General features: G+C 43.8%; 1 long non-coding RNA gene across 1 annotated transcript; it reads left to right on the forward strand.

Annotated features, from left to right (window-relative positions):
* The first annotated feature begins 1,975 nt into the window (after positions 1-1,975).
* Positions 1,976-10,427, forward strand: LOC128845436 (uncharacterized). Its single transcript, XR_008446655.1, has 2 exons — positions 1,976-2,039; positions 6,750-10,427. It is a non-coding gene; the product is annotated as an uncharacterized LOC128845436 (long non-coding RNA).
* The last annotated feature ends 315 nt before the right edge of the window (positions 10,428-10,742 follow it).

Genomic DNA, 10,742 nt, shown 5'->3' on the forward strand with positions numbered 1-10,742 from the left:
TCAAGCTCGCTTCATGCGATCGCTATTCCCCCGACTTGCCTTAGTTATGCTAAGCCCTGCAAAGGCCCACTCAATGACTAAATGCAACAAGCAATAGAGATAGATAGATAGTCCAGATAGGCAGTGGCCTGGACACCGGGCTGGTTGCTAAAATGCCCCTCAATAAAATTCCCTCTGTTATAAAATGTCCATTTCTGGGGAGTATCTGTTATTTTGCACTAAGGCTACTCCTGGGAGATACCAAGCCCGGCTTCATTTTAACTTGTGCTGCACAGCAGCTTGCAGCCTTGGGCCCCAGGTATCTGCATGTTTCCCCATCCTGTTTTAAGAGTGTTACCGTGAGTAGGGGAGGTGAGAGGGGCAGTGCCCACGGCAGGGCTGCAACCGAGCTATTTATACCTCGTTGGAGGGAAGACAAGGGCGGGTGGGAGCTTTAGCAATAACTGCAGACATCTGGCAGTTCTTAATGGCTTTTCATCCGCTCGTTTCCATAACACACCAGCAAATCCGGCCCCCAAGCACTAGGGGAGGGAATATTAATAAACTCCTTCGGCCAGCTGGAACCGAGCTTGAAATGGCTGGTGCAGCCTCCCTGCCCTTCACTGGATAAACCCCTGGTGGCTGGGCTCTGCAGGAGAGGTGAAGGAGGAGTGGGGAGGGGAATTCCAGCTCCTTGCCTCCCTGGGCATGGGAGCCCAGCACAGCCCCCACCCCCCTCTCAGTCACTGCCCCAGCTTTCCCCTGCAGTGACGGATGCAGCCCCACTCCCTGCCATGGGGCACAGATGGAATAGAGTCCCTGACTCAAAGCTGCAGCCCCCTGCCAGGCTGGAAGTGGGGGGGGAGCAAGAGGGGGGTTTGCTCCATCTCTCCACAGGCTGCAGATGTAGGATTGCCAACTTTCTAATCACACAAAACTGACCCCCCTTGCCCCGCCCCCTGCCTCTTCTCTGAAGCGTTGCCCACACTCACTCCATCCTCCCTTCCCTCTGACGCTCGCTCTCTCCCACCCACCCTGACTCGCTCATTTTCACCAGGCTGGGGCAGAGGGTTGGGGTGTGGGAGGGGCTCAGGGGTGGGGGCCAGAAATGAGGGGCTCAGGATGCGGGAGGGGGGTCAGGGTTGGGGCAGGGGGTTGGGATGCGGGAGGTGGTTTGGGGTGCGGGCTCCTCCGGGTGGCGCTTACCTCAGGCGGCTCCCGGGAAATGGCGACATCCTCCGACTCCTAGGGGGAGGTGCGGCCAGGCGGCTCTGCCCACAGGCGCAGCCAATAGGAGCTGCCGAGCCAGCACTTGAGGCGGGGACAGCGTGCGGAGCTGCCATGGCTGCTCACAAGTCTAGGAGCCAGAGGGACATGCCAGCTGCTTTCCAGGAGCCACACAGAGCCGGGTAAGGAGACTGCCAGTCCTGCGCCAACCAGATTTTTAAAGGCCTGATCAGCCGTGCTGTCTGGAGCCACCAGGGTCCCTTTTCGACCGGCTGTTCCATCAAAAACTGGACACCTGGCAACCCTACGCAGGTGGGTCTCACCCTGAGAGAGGCAGGGACCGAGCAGGAACTAGGGCTGCTGGAACGTAGCCCCTGCACCCACTCCACCCACACTCAGTCTCACTACAGATCCGAGGAGTGAGGAAGTGCTCTTGGGTGCTGGTTACACAGGTGGTCAGACTAGATGATCACAACGGTCCCTTCTAGGCTTGGCATCTATGAATCTCCTGGTCCTGGGTAGCAAGTTGTGAGGGACAGAGGCACTCCTGTCACAATTTGCTACCATTGTGAAAGCTCTACTTTTAATTTGGACACTGTCATGAACATACAGCTAAGGGTAGCATAAAATCCCTCCTTTACCTGTAAAGGGTTAAGAAGCTCAAATAACCTGGTTGGCACCTGACCAAAAGGACCAATAAGGGCAGAAGATACATTCAAATCTGTGGAGGAACGTTTTTGTTTTGTGCTGTGTGTTGTTCTCTCTGAGGCAAAGAGAGACCAAGCAAGTAATCCAGCTCCTACTGAAATGATACATCTAATATTACAAGAATAGTAAGTAATAGCAAGGAAATGCATTAGATTATCTTTTGTTTTAGCTTGTGAATTTTCCCTATGCTAAGAGGGAGGTTTATTCCTGTTTTTTCATTACTTTAAATCCTCTGTGTTTTAAATCTTATTACCCTGTAAAATTACCTTCCATCCTGATTTTACAGAGGTGCTTCTTTTACTTTTTTCTTTATAAGAAAGTTCTGTTTTTAAGAATCTGATTGGGTTTTTAGTGTCCTAAAAACACAAGGGTCTGGTCTGTGCTCACCTTGGTTACCTATTTGGTTGGTATATTATTCTCAAGCCTCCCCAGAAAAGGGGGTGAAGGAGCTTGGGGGGAATATTTTGGGGAAACAGGAACTCCAAGTGGTCCTTTTCCTGAATCTTTGTCTAACTCACTTGGTGGTGGCAGCGATATCATCCCAGGGCAAGGAATTTGTGCCTTGGGGAAAGTTTTTAACCTAAGCTGGTAGAAATAAGCTTAGGGGGTCTTTCATGCATGTCCCCACATCTGTACCCTAGAGTTTAGAATGGGGAGGGAACCCTGACAGACACAAAGAAAGAAAGGTATTTTTGTAATTTGGAAAAGCATTCTACAGAGTTAAACGTCACAGCTATCTAAGTAAAACCCTGAATTAAGATGGTGTTAGTTTCTTTCCACTGTAGATAGTTTCTATAGCAAACAATATGTAATACTGTACATACAAAACACTGCAAATATTGTAAACAGTATTTGGAATACTTATGAATACCTTTTAAACACAAGCTATTAGGCACAACATTTACCACTGTTCCTTAAACAGACTTGTTCCCTCTCCCTGTCCTCCCCTCCCCACATTGTCACTGTTACACATACGGAACAAGTTTTCAACACAATATTTGCACTTTTGTACTTTGGTGCACACATGTCAGCGCTCTGTCCTCTGGTCTTATTTCAGAGACATTTTCTTAGGCCTTTTCCTCACTGATAAAATTGAAGTGCCTTGTCCCCCACTGTTTTAGTTCACACTCCTTGTTTACGCCAAGGTAACAACAACAAAAGACACCCCTCAGCAGTGGCTAGATTCACAAAGAGATGTGCATGGATGTTAGGCCTCCTGACACTGAACACTTAGAAAGTCACAGGAAGAACATGGGGATCCACAGAGGTGAGTTAGGGCCCAAGCTCCCTACACCAGGAATGGGGAGAGAAGGGCTCCTTAGAATGCAATTCATGAAAGCCAGTGTGTGAGGTTGAGAGCCACCTAAGCTAGCCAATGGGAGATGCTGATGAGAGGGGTGTGTCCTAGGTCACAGAGTTTGATGCCCAAGTCCCAACTGTGAGGAGGCATCTAGGGACCCAGAGCTGGGAACCTGCCCCCTGCAGTCAGGTGGCTTAGGTGACCAAGGGGGTTCTGATGAGAATGAAGTAAGCAGGTGCCTAACTTCACACAAAACAGCCAGAAAAGGAGAAGATGGGCTGGTGCCCACCTTATAACTTTTATCCCAGTGCTTAGAGCGCTCACCTGAGATGTGGAAGACCCTTGATCACAGCCATTCTTCCCATCTGCCTGATGGGGGAACTGAACCTGGGTCTCCCACACCCCAGATGAGTGCACTAACTGGTGGGCAAGCTGATTTTTTTTTTTTTTAATGGTAGGCTGCAGGTCCCGGCCTGGGGTTCTGTTCACTCAGCCGGCAGCGGGCTGAGTGGGGCTGGCAGTGGGCTGAGCAGGCCGGTGGCTGAGACCCCGGCTGGCAGGAGCCGGCAGACGGAACCCCAGACCAGTCTGGGTTTCCGTCCGCCGGCTCCTGCCAGCCGGGGTCCCGGCTGCCAGCTCAGCCCCGCTCAGCCCGCTGCCAGCCCCGCTCAGCCCGCTGCTGGCTGAGTGAACGGAACCCCAGGTTGGCAGCAGGCTCAGCGGCAGCCGGGACTTGCAGCCTGCCATTAAAAAAAAAAAGGGCTTGCGTGCCACCTTTGGCACGTGTGCCGTAGGTTGAGGACCCCTGTTCTAGTGTATGCTGTGTGTACTGTGTGTACTGTACTTTATGGTAATTTTCACCATACGCGATTTTCCTCTTACGCACTGACCTTAGAACCTAACCCCCGCGTAAGATGTGATTCCACTGTATTCATTTTTGAAAGTTTATAATAAGCGATGCTCCGAGGGGGGGAGAGGGGGAGGTGGGGTGCAAGGTGGAAGTTTCACCTAGGGTGCAAAATATCCTTGCACCGGCCCTGTATGTAGTGTCCACATCTGGCTTAATAAGAATGTCAGCATCCCCTTTCTTTTCCAAACACTTCTCTGTGTTGTCAGCAAAGCCATCCCTCGCAGCAGATATTCAGAATATTTCCCCCCTTGAGGGCTTATTGACTTGCTTTTAATGAAAGTGTCCTTTATAGCTTCGAATATGTCTAGTAATTGCAGCCACACCCTGTTTCTGGAGGTTTCTGTGCCCGGTGGTCACCCCTGCACATGTGCTGAAACACAACAGCACACTGTATTAAGTGAGCTGAAAAACATCTGTTTGTTGCAGCCGATCAGACTGTGTCCTCTACACCTTTGTGGATATCACAATCATGGATTCATTAGTTTTACCATCATACTGTAAGAAAGATGTATGAGACAAGGCAGTGTTTTAAGTTAAATTTTCCTGGGAGTGCATACTTAGTAAAAGATAAGGTTTATATCGCATGTGGTTAGGAGCATGTAGAGGCTGAGATCAATGAGGTATCTGCTGTCCCAGCTCTGCGCAGATAGCTGGTGCAGGGAGAACACACACACACACAGCCGACTGTTAACATTGAACAGAGCAGAGCACTACACAGGAGACAGGAGCTGACAACATTGGTGTCCCCGACCGCTGATCTGGTGAGTAAGCGAGCTGTCCGCTGTAGGAATCGTGATTTAACATGACAGAAAACCTCGAGCTAGGGAACCCCATTATCCCCTCCCTGCAAATCCCCACAGAGTTTGATAACTCCTGGACCCGCTGGGTTGCTAGCAAAAGAGGTCCATATGAATTTAAAAAATATAATGGGGAAGAAACATGTAATGTAATTTGTAAGGCTAGGGCAGAGACAATAGCCTTGAAATGTAGACTATTGCAAACTATAACCAGGGCTGTTAAATGGTTAAAACAGCACACCTCAAAACTGGTGGGGCAAGTAACAGTAACAAAAAAAGAGTTAAGAGAATCAAAAGAAGCTACAAAGCCCTGGAATACTCCCACCCCCCATGCAGGGTGGCAAGCAGTCCAGAGACAACCAGCACAGGAACAGAATAAAACACTAGAAACAGTTGGAAGGAACCTACATGTAACCCTTCTGCCCCTCCGAGTTGGCAGCAATAAGGGCCAGGTTCTGTATCTAGGGGTTCCGTTTCAATAACGCAATGCAAAACCAGCTCGAGCCCCCACCCAGTGACCTGGGACAATTACATACCACCCCCTGGGCACCTCTAAGAGGCAATACTTCCCCTCTCGCAAGCACGGAGTCTGAGTGTAGCAAAAGCCTTTTAATAAAGGAGGGAAACAATGCAGCATTATGTTAGGGAAACACCACAAACAGGATTCATAACCCAAACCATGAGCAAAAGACCCACCCTAACCTCTCTCAGTTCACTGGGTTTTGTAACCCATACCCCTTGTCTAGCAAGTGCTACTTAGTTACTGGTGAGTCCCTCTGTCATACAACAGTTCCACTGGCCTTGATTCACATAATCAGGGTAACAAAACTTTATTCTTCCTGCCCCAATAACAGAGAAACTGGGGATCCCACACCAGCCAAAGTAACCACTTTCAGTTGTTGTTGTCCCAGGCTTGGCGGGTGGGTGTGCCTATGCAAACAAGATCAGCCCCTGGAGTTCTTTTCAACCCTCACCATAATTCACCACCAGATGTCAGGGTAGAGCTTATCCTGACTCTGCTTACATACAAAAACTACATGTGCCGTCCCCTGTTATAAATATTGGTGGTAATTGGGGGTAGCTACCCTGTGCCTGAAGAATGTGGACAGAAATGGAAAAAGGTGGTCCTAGTAAAATTAAAAGATGAAACGGGGTCCACTGTATTGCAACCACCACCTTATGATGAAAGCCAGGGTTCCGGTTAAACTTAAACTGAGACCTAAACTGTCAGAACGGGAGAAGTAAGTGCACAGAAGGAAAGAGTAGCAAACAATACTTTCACTGAATTGGTAAATCAGACGTAGGAAAAAATGGAACAGTTCACAGAGCACATTAGGAGACAGGAGCTACGACTCAATTGCAGGGGAGTGAATAAAAAAGAATTTCAAAGTAAAAAAACAAAATTAAGTAGGTTAACACCTCAAATTGATGCATTAACACTGGGGGAACAAATTCAGGTTTTACAAGAGCAGGTAACTACCCCCACTCTCAAAGTCAGGATAAAAAACAGGGGTGCAGTTCCCAACTGTGCATGTTCCCAACTGCTTTGACCCATGGAACCACACTCTGTGCTCATATCTAAAAATATAACCTTCTTTCGCAAATATTTTTACATATTGGTTAAGTTTTTTCCTTTATATGCTTTCTTAGTTTGCTAAACTTGCTGCTGTAGCCTGTACTTTCAAATACCTTGATAGAGTTAATCTCTCTTGGCTCAGGTCTCGCTACCTTCCTAGGTTGCTCTTCACCCCCCCCCCCTTTTCCCCCGCCTCTCCTCACTTGTCTCTCTCTCTTTGTTTTAAAAATTAAAAGTTATAGTTTTTTACAGAAACCTCCAAAAGATAAAGCAATTGAAAACAGAACAAAACAAGAAACAAAAAGAAAACAAGGTAAAAACTTTACTTTAAATAAATCCAGTAAATTAATTATTTTAACCCTTCAGGAATGCAACAGCTGGAATTATTCCTAACTTTCTTGAAGATATGGTTGCCAAGCAACCAAAATGCACACTTTGCTTCTAATTCTAACCACTCACTAATATTTGAAACATGGGCTTTTCTTATTTCCATATAGCAGAGTTTTAAAATAATGTTAAATATAAAGTAATGCAAAATTCCTTGTTACCAAATTAAAACAATAAATTTGGCAAATATTAATATATTTTTATCAATTTTTGTTAGAAGTTTTAAATAAGGTAATAACTTGTTTATTCAAATGTTTAACCCATTTTATTTTTTATTTTTGTTTGCCTTATTTTGTATAGTTATGAATAGAAATCTGGCGCCATTTGTTTTTAATTGTAAGTTTGTCCTGTATGCCATGTGCATTGTCCTGTGTTGTATGTGTGTGTCACGTGACTATTTTTTATTATTTTTGTTTTGCTGCAACAAAAGTCAATTTTATATCCTTTAAAAAATATATGTATATGTGGTACCACACTATTTTAAGATCATGGTTGGGGTATAATCATAGTATTATTAACACCAATTTTTTTGTGCAAAGTTCAAAAAGGTTTCAGTTACTAATATAGGTACATATATTTCTGCCTCAACAAATAATGCAATTGCAAACAAAAAGAATTCTCTTTTATTAATCACAGTTTTGTTTTTTACGGGGTTTTTTTATTTTGTGATTCAAAGAAAAAATGTACGGGAAACCTCAACATTAAGGTAAAGATAATATTAACAAAATGTTAATTTCTTGTTTGGGTTTTTATAAACTTGTTTGCACTGTTAAATATAGTTATAAGAATGTGATAGCAAAAATGTTTAAAAATAACAATTTCTGCATAAAGCTAACCAAACAATTTCAACAGGTTTCCACCTTTGGCTCCCAAACAAAACAAAGCATCATGAAAGCATAATACCCTCAAAGTATTTGCATGGACCTGTATTTAAAATGTATTTTGGTTGAATTTTATAGTTGGTTTAATCTTATACACTTTTCTTTTGTTATGTTATGTTCACGGCAAGCAGTCGTTGTTAATGTTTGTGCTCCTAAACAGTTAACAAGAGTGAAATTAGTATCACAAGCAAATTAACTCTAAAAAAACTTGTTAAAAATTATGTTATTGACTCTTTTGCTAGCACAGAATGTTCAGTAGGGAAAAAAAGCAATACACCTTCTCACAGAAGATTGTGAGAATTTATTTTAGCAGTTAAGCATTACATTTAGTATAAAATATTAGTAATGCACCTCAAATGAAAATGAATGTCTATACAACAATTGTAAAAGTATAGCTTGTGTTATAAAAGACTCGGTCCCTATTACATTGTCCCTATTACATCGTAAACAAACTAAATTAAACTTTGTCTTAAGTTTGGGTTACTGAAAACAAAAACAAACAAACAAAAAGCTTTACTATGTTAACTAACAAAAGTTGTTTAAGTTGCATCCTACAGGCCAAAGACACAGAAAATATCACACCCTGAAGACACCAGAAAATATCAGTATTCGGTGAAGAAACCCCCAAACATCAAGAAAAGAAAAATGAAGTGCTTTATAAATAAGAGACTGGTCAAATACACCTCTATCTACCATATATGGACAATTAAGTTAACAATCAGCTAAAAACCACTAGCTGGACCAGGATAAACTGCATCCGAAGAAGTGGGCTGTAGTCCACGAAAGCTTATGCTCTAATAAATTTGTTAGTCTCTAAGGTGCCACCAGTACTCCTGTTCTTTTAACTTGGTTACTGTGTAAAAACAACTGTACTATTGCTGTATTGTATTATTGCTGTACAACATTTACAATGTGCATGACCTTGCTAAACTGTTTAACCAACACACAGGTAAAAATCAACAAATGAATGGCAGCAAACAACATGAAGGCAAGGAAAAAAACAAATTGGTAAAGAAATTAAGTTACACAGTAACTACAAATTGGGTAAACAAATTCCGTGTTAGTACCTGTCATAATTTGGGTTACTGACATTGCATCCTAACTAAGACACATGTTATTCAAAACAATCTCGCTAAGTGTCTGGATATCAATACTACATCCTGACACAGCAATATTTGATAAATTGGTTATTGTCCATTCAGTACGTTTTCTGGAAAACAACATCCATAAAAACAACTGGATCTATGTCAACTACTGGTGTATCACAGAGCAGTTCAACCAATGGAACAGAGAAGTTGCCACTTCTGTTTCCTGCCCAGTGAAGCTTACCAGAGGGTAACAACCAACAGTAAGGGTAATCTATAACATGAATGGACAGTACTATGTAATAACTAATTACAATATATTTATATATAAAGGCCTCAATGGTAGTGTCACTACTCCAAATTTCTATTTTACTTCTCATTTACATAGCATTGTGGGACACATTATCACAATCCCTATCCCAGTATTTCAAATTGGCCTACTACTAATAATGATACAGATGGTAACTGTAATTGCCCTAATAAAAGTGGGTTGCTATCTGCAGTACCACAAGGGCCAAACTACAACATCAGATTGGAAAAGAATTGTTATGCTTGGATATAAAGTGCTGTTATATGTACACATACTTACTATACATATATGCCCGTATACTCTACAAATATATACACCATATCCATATTACTTATATATATTAATTATTTGGGAGTGCCTTTATAAGACTCAATTATAAAACTACATTCCTCAGTTGAGGTCTCGGGCCTAACATTCCCAGGCCCACCATAAGGGACTAAAAATAATTCGATAATAAAATCTGTCTATCAGTCGTACGAGGGAGTGTGCAGACTAAAAAGACAGATGGGGCATGAGTGTATGGATGGTAAAATAAGGTCACCACTAACAGTGTTTAGCCCACTGGGTTATCTTTAGTCCATGCATTATGCTTTTCTGGGACGATGGGTAAACATCCTCCCCATAAAAAGACAAAAAGTGGGGGAATGCGGTAAGATGAGGCCCTGAAACATAAACCCTTGTATCAGGGGCCCGGTATGAGACCTAAGTCCTGAGCTAAAGTAATGGTCAAGACTTCGCTAACATAAAGCAAAGTTAAGCTGTGAGCCAGAGGCAGGCCCTGCTCACAGAAGTTGGCAAGAAGAAGGCTACTAATTGCACGTATACACATAGTTAAAAGGTATTAAGTACTAGTAGGATGAGTATGTGCCAGGATGGCACCAGAACATTCTGGTGTGAACACATTCCACAGAGATAATAAGGAACAGGCTGACCCATCTTAAAGAGAGGGTCAAAAGGATAACATGATGGATAGACTTGTTTGTTCAAACCAACATGTATCAGGAAAGCGGTAGCACCCTAACACGTAGAGGGGTGTGCTCAATGTGTCAGGAGTGATGTGTAACTTGTTTGTACCTGTGTATAAGAATGCATCCCTGAGTGGATGTCTTCGTCTGGCCTAGGGGGCAGTGGTAAATCCTGCCACTGGCTGAGCCAGTCCATTGTCAGGGAGCACATATGTACTAGCAGAACTGTAGACATCTGATCCGGTGAGCTAGAGACTGTGTTTCGTTTGGAAATAAACCTGGCTGGGTGCCTTCATACCTTATCAGAGTGAGTCTGTGGTCACTGGGTGGTTCGCTCGAGATCTGTTGTGCCAGCTCTCTGCGCAGAGCTGGGACAGCACACAGGGAGAACACACACCCACGCAGCCGACTGTTATCAACATTGAACAGAGCAGAGCACCACACAGGTGTCATACCTTTACAGTTTAAAGCACCAAAATTGTGGCTCAAATGGTTAATTCTAATGGGACATCACTTTACATACTTTGTTTATAGAGGACATCAATGTACAGCTAGACCAACGCCCTATATGTGCACAGCAGGCTCTACCAGGGCACTATTGGGCACTCATTCTTCCA

Source organism: Malaclemys terrapin, chromosome 11 (genome assembly GCF_027887155.1).
Source record: "Malaclemys terrapin pileata isolate rMalTer1 chromosome 11, rMalTer1.hap1, whole genome shotgun sequence".
In the NCBI taxonomy this organism is placed as follows: Eukaryota; Metazoa; Chordata; order Testudines; family Emydidae; genus Malaclemys; species Malaclemys terrapin.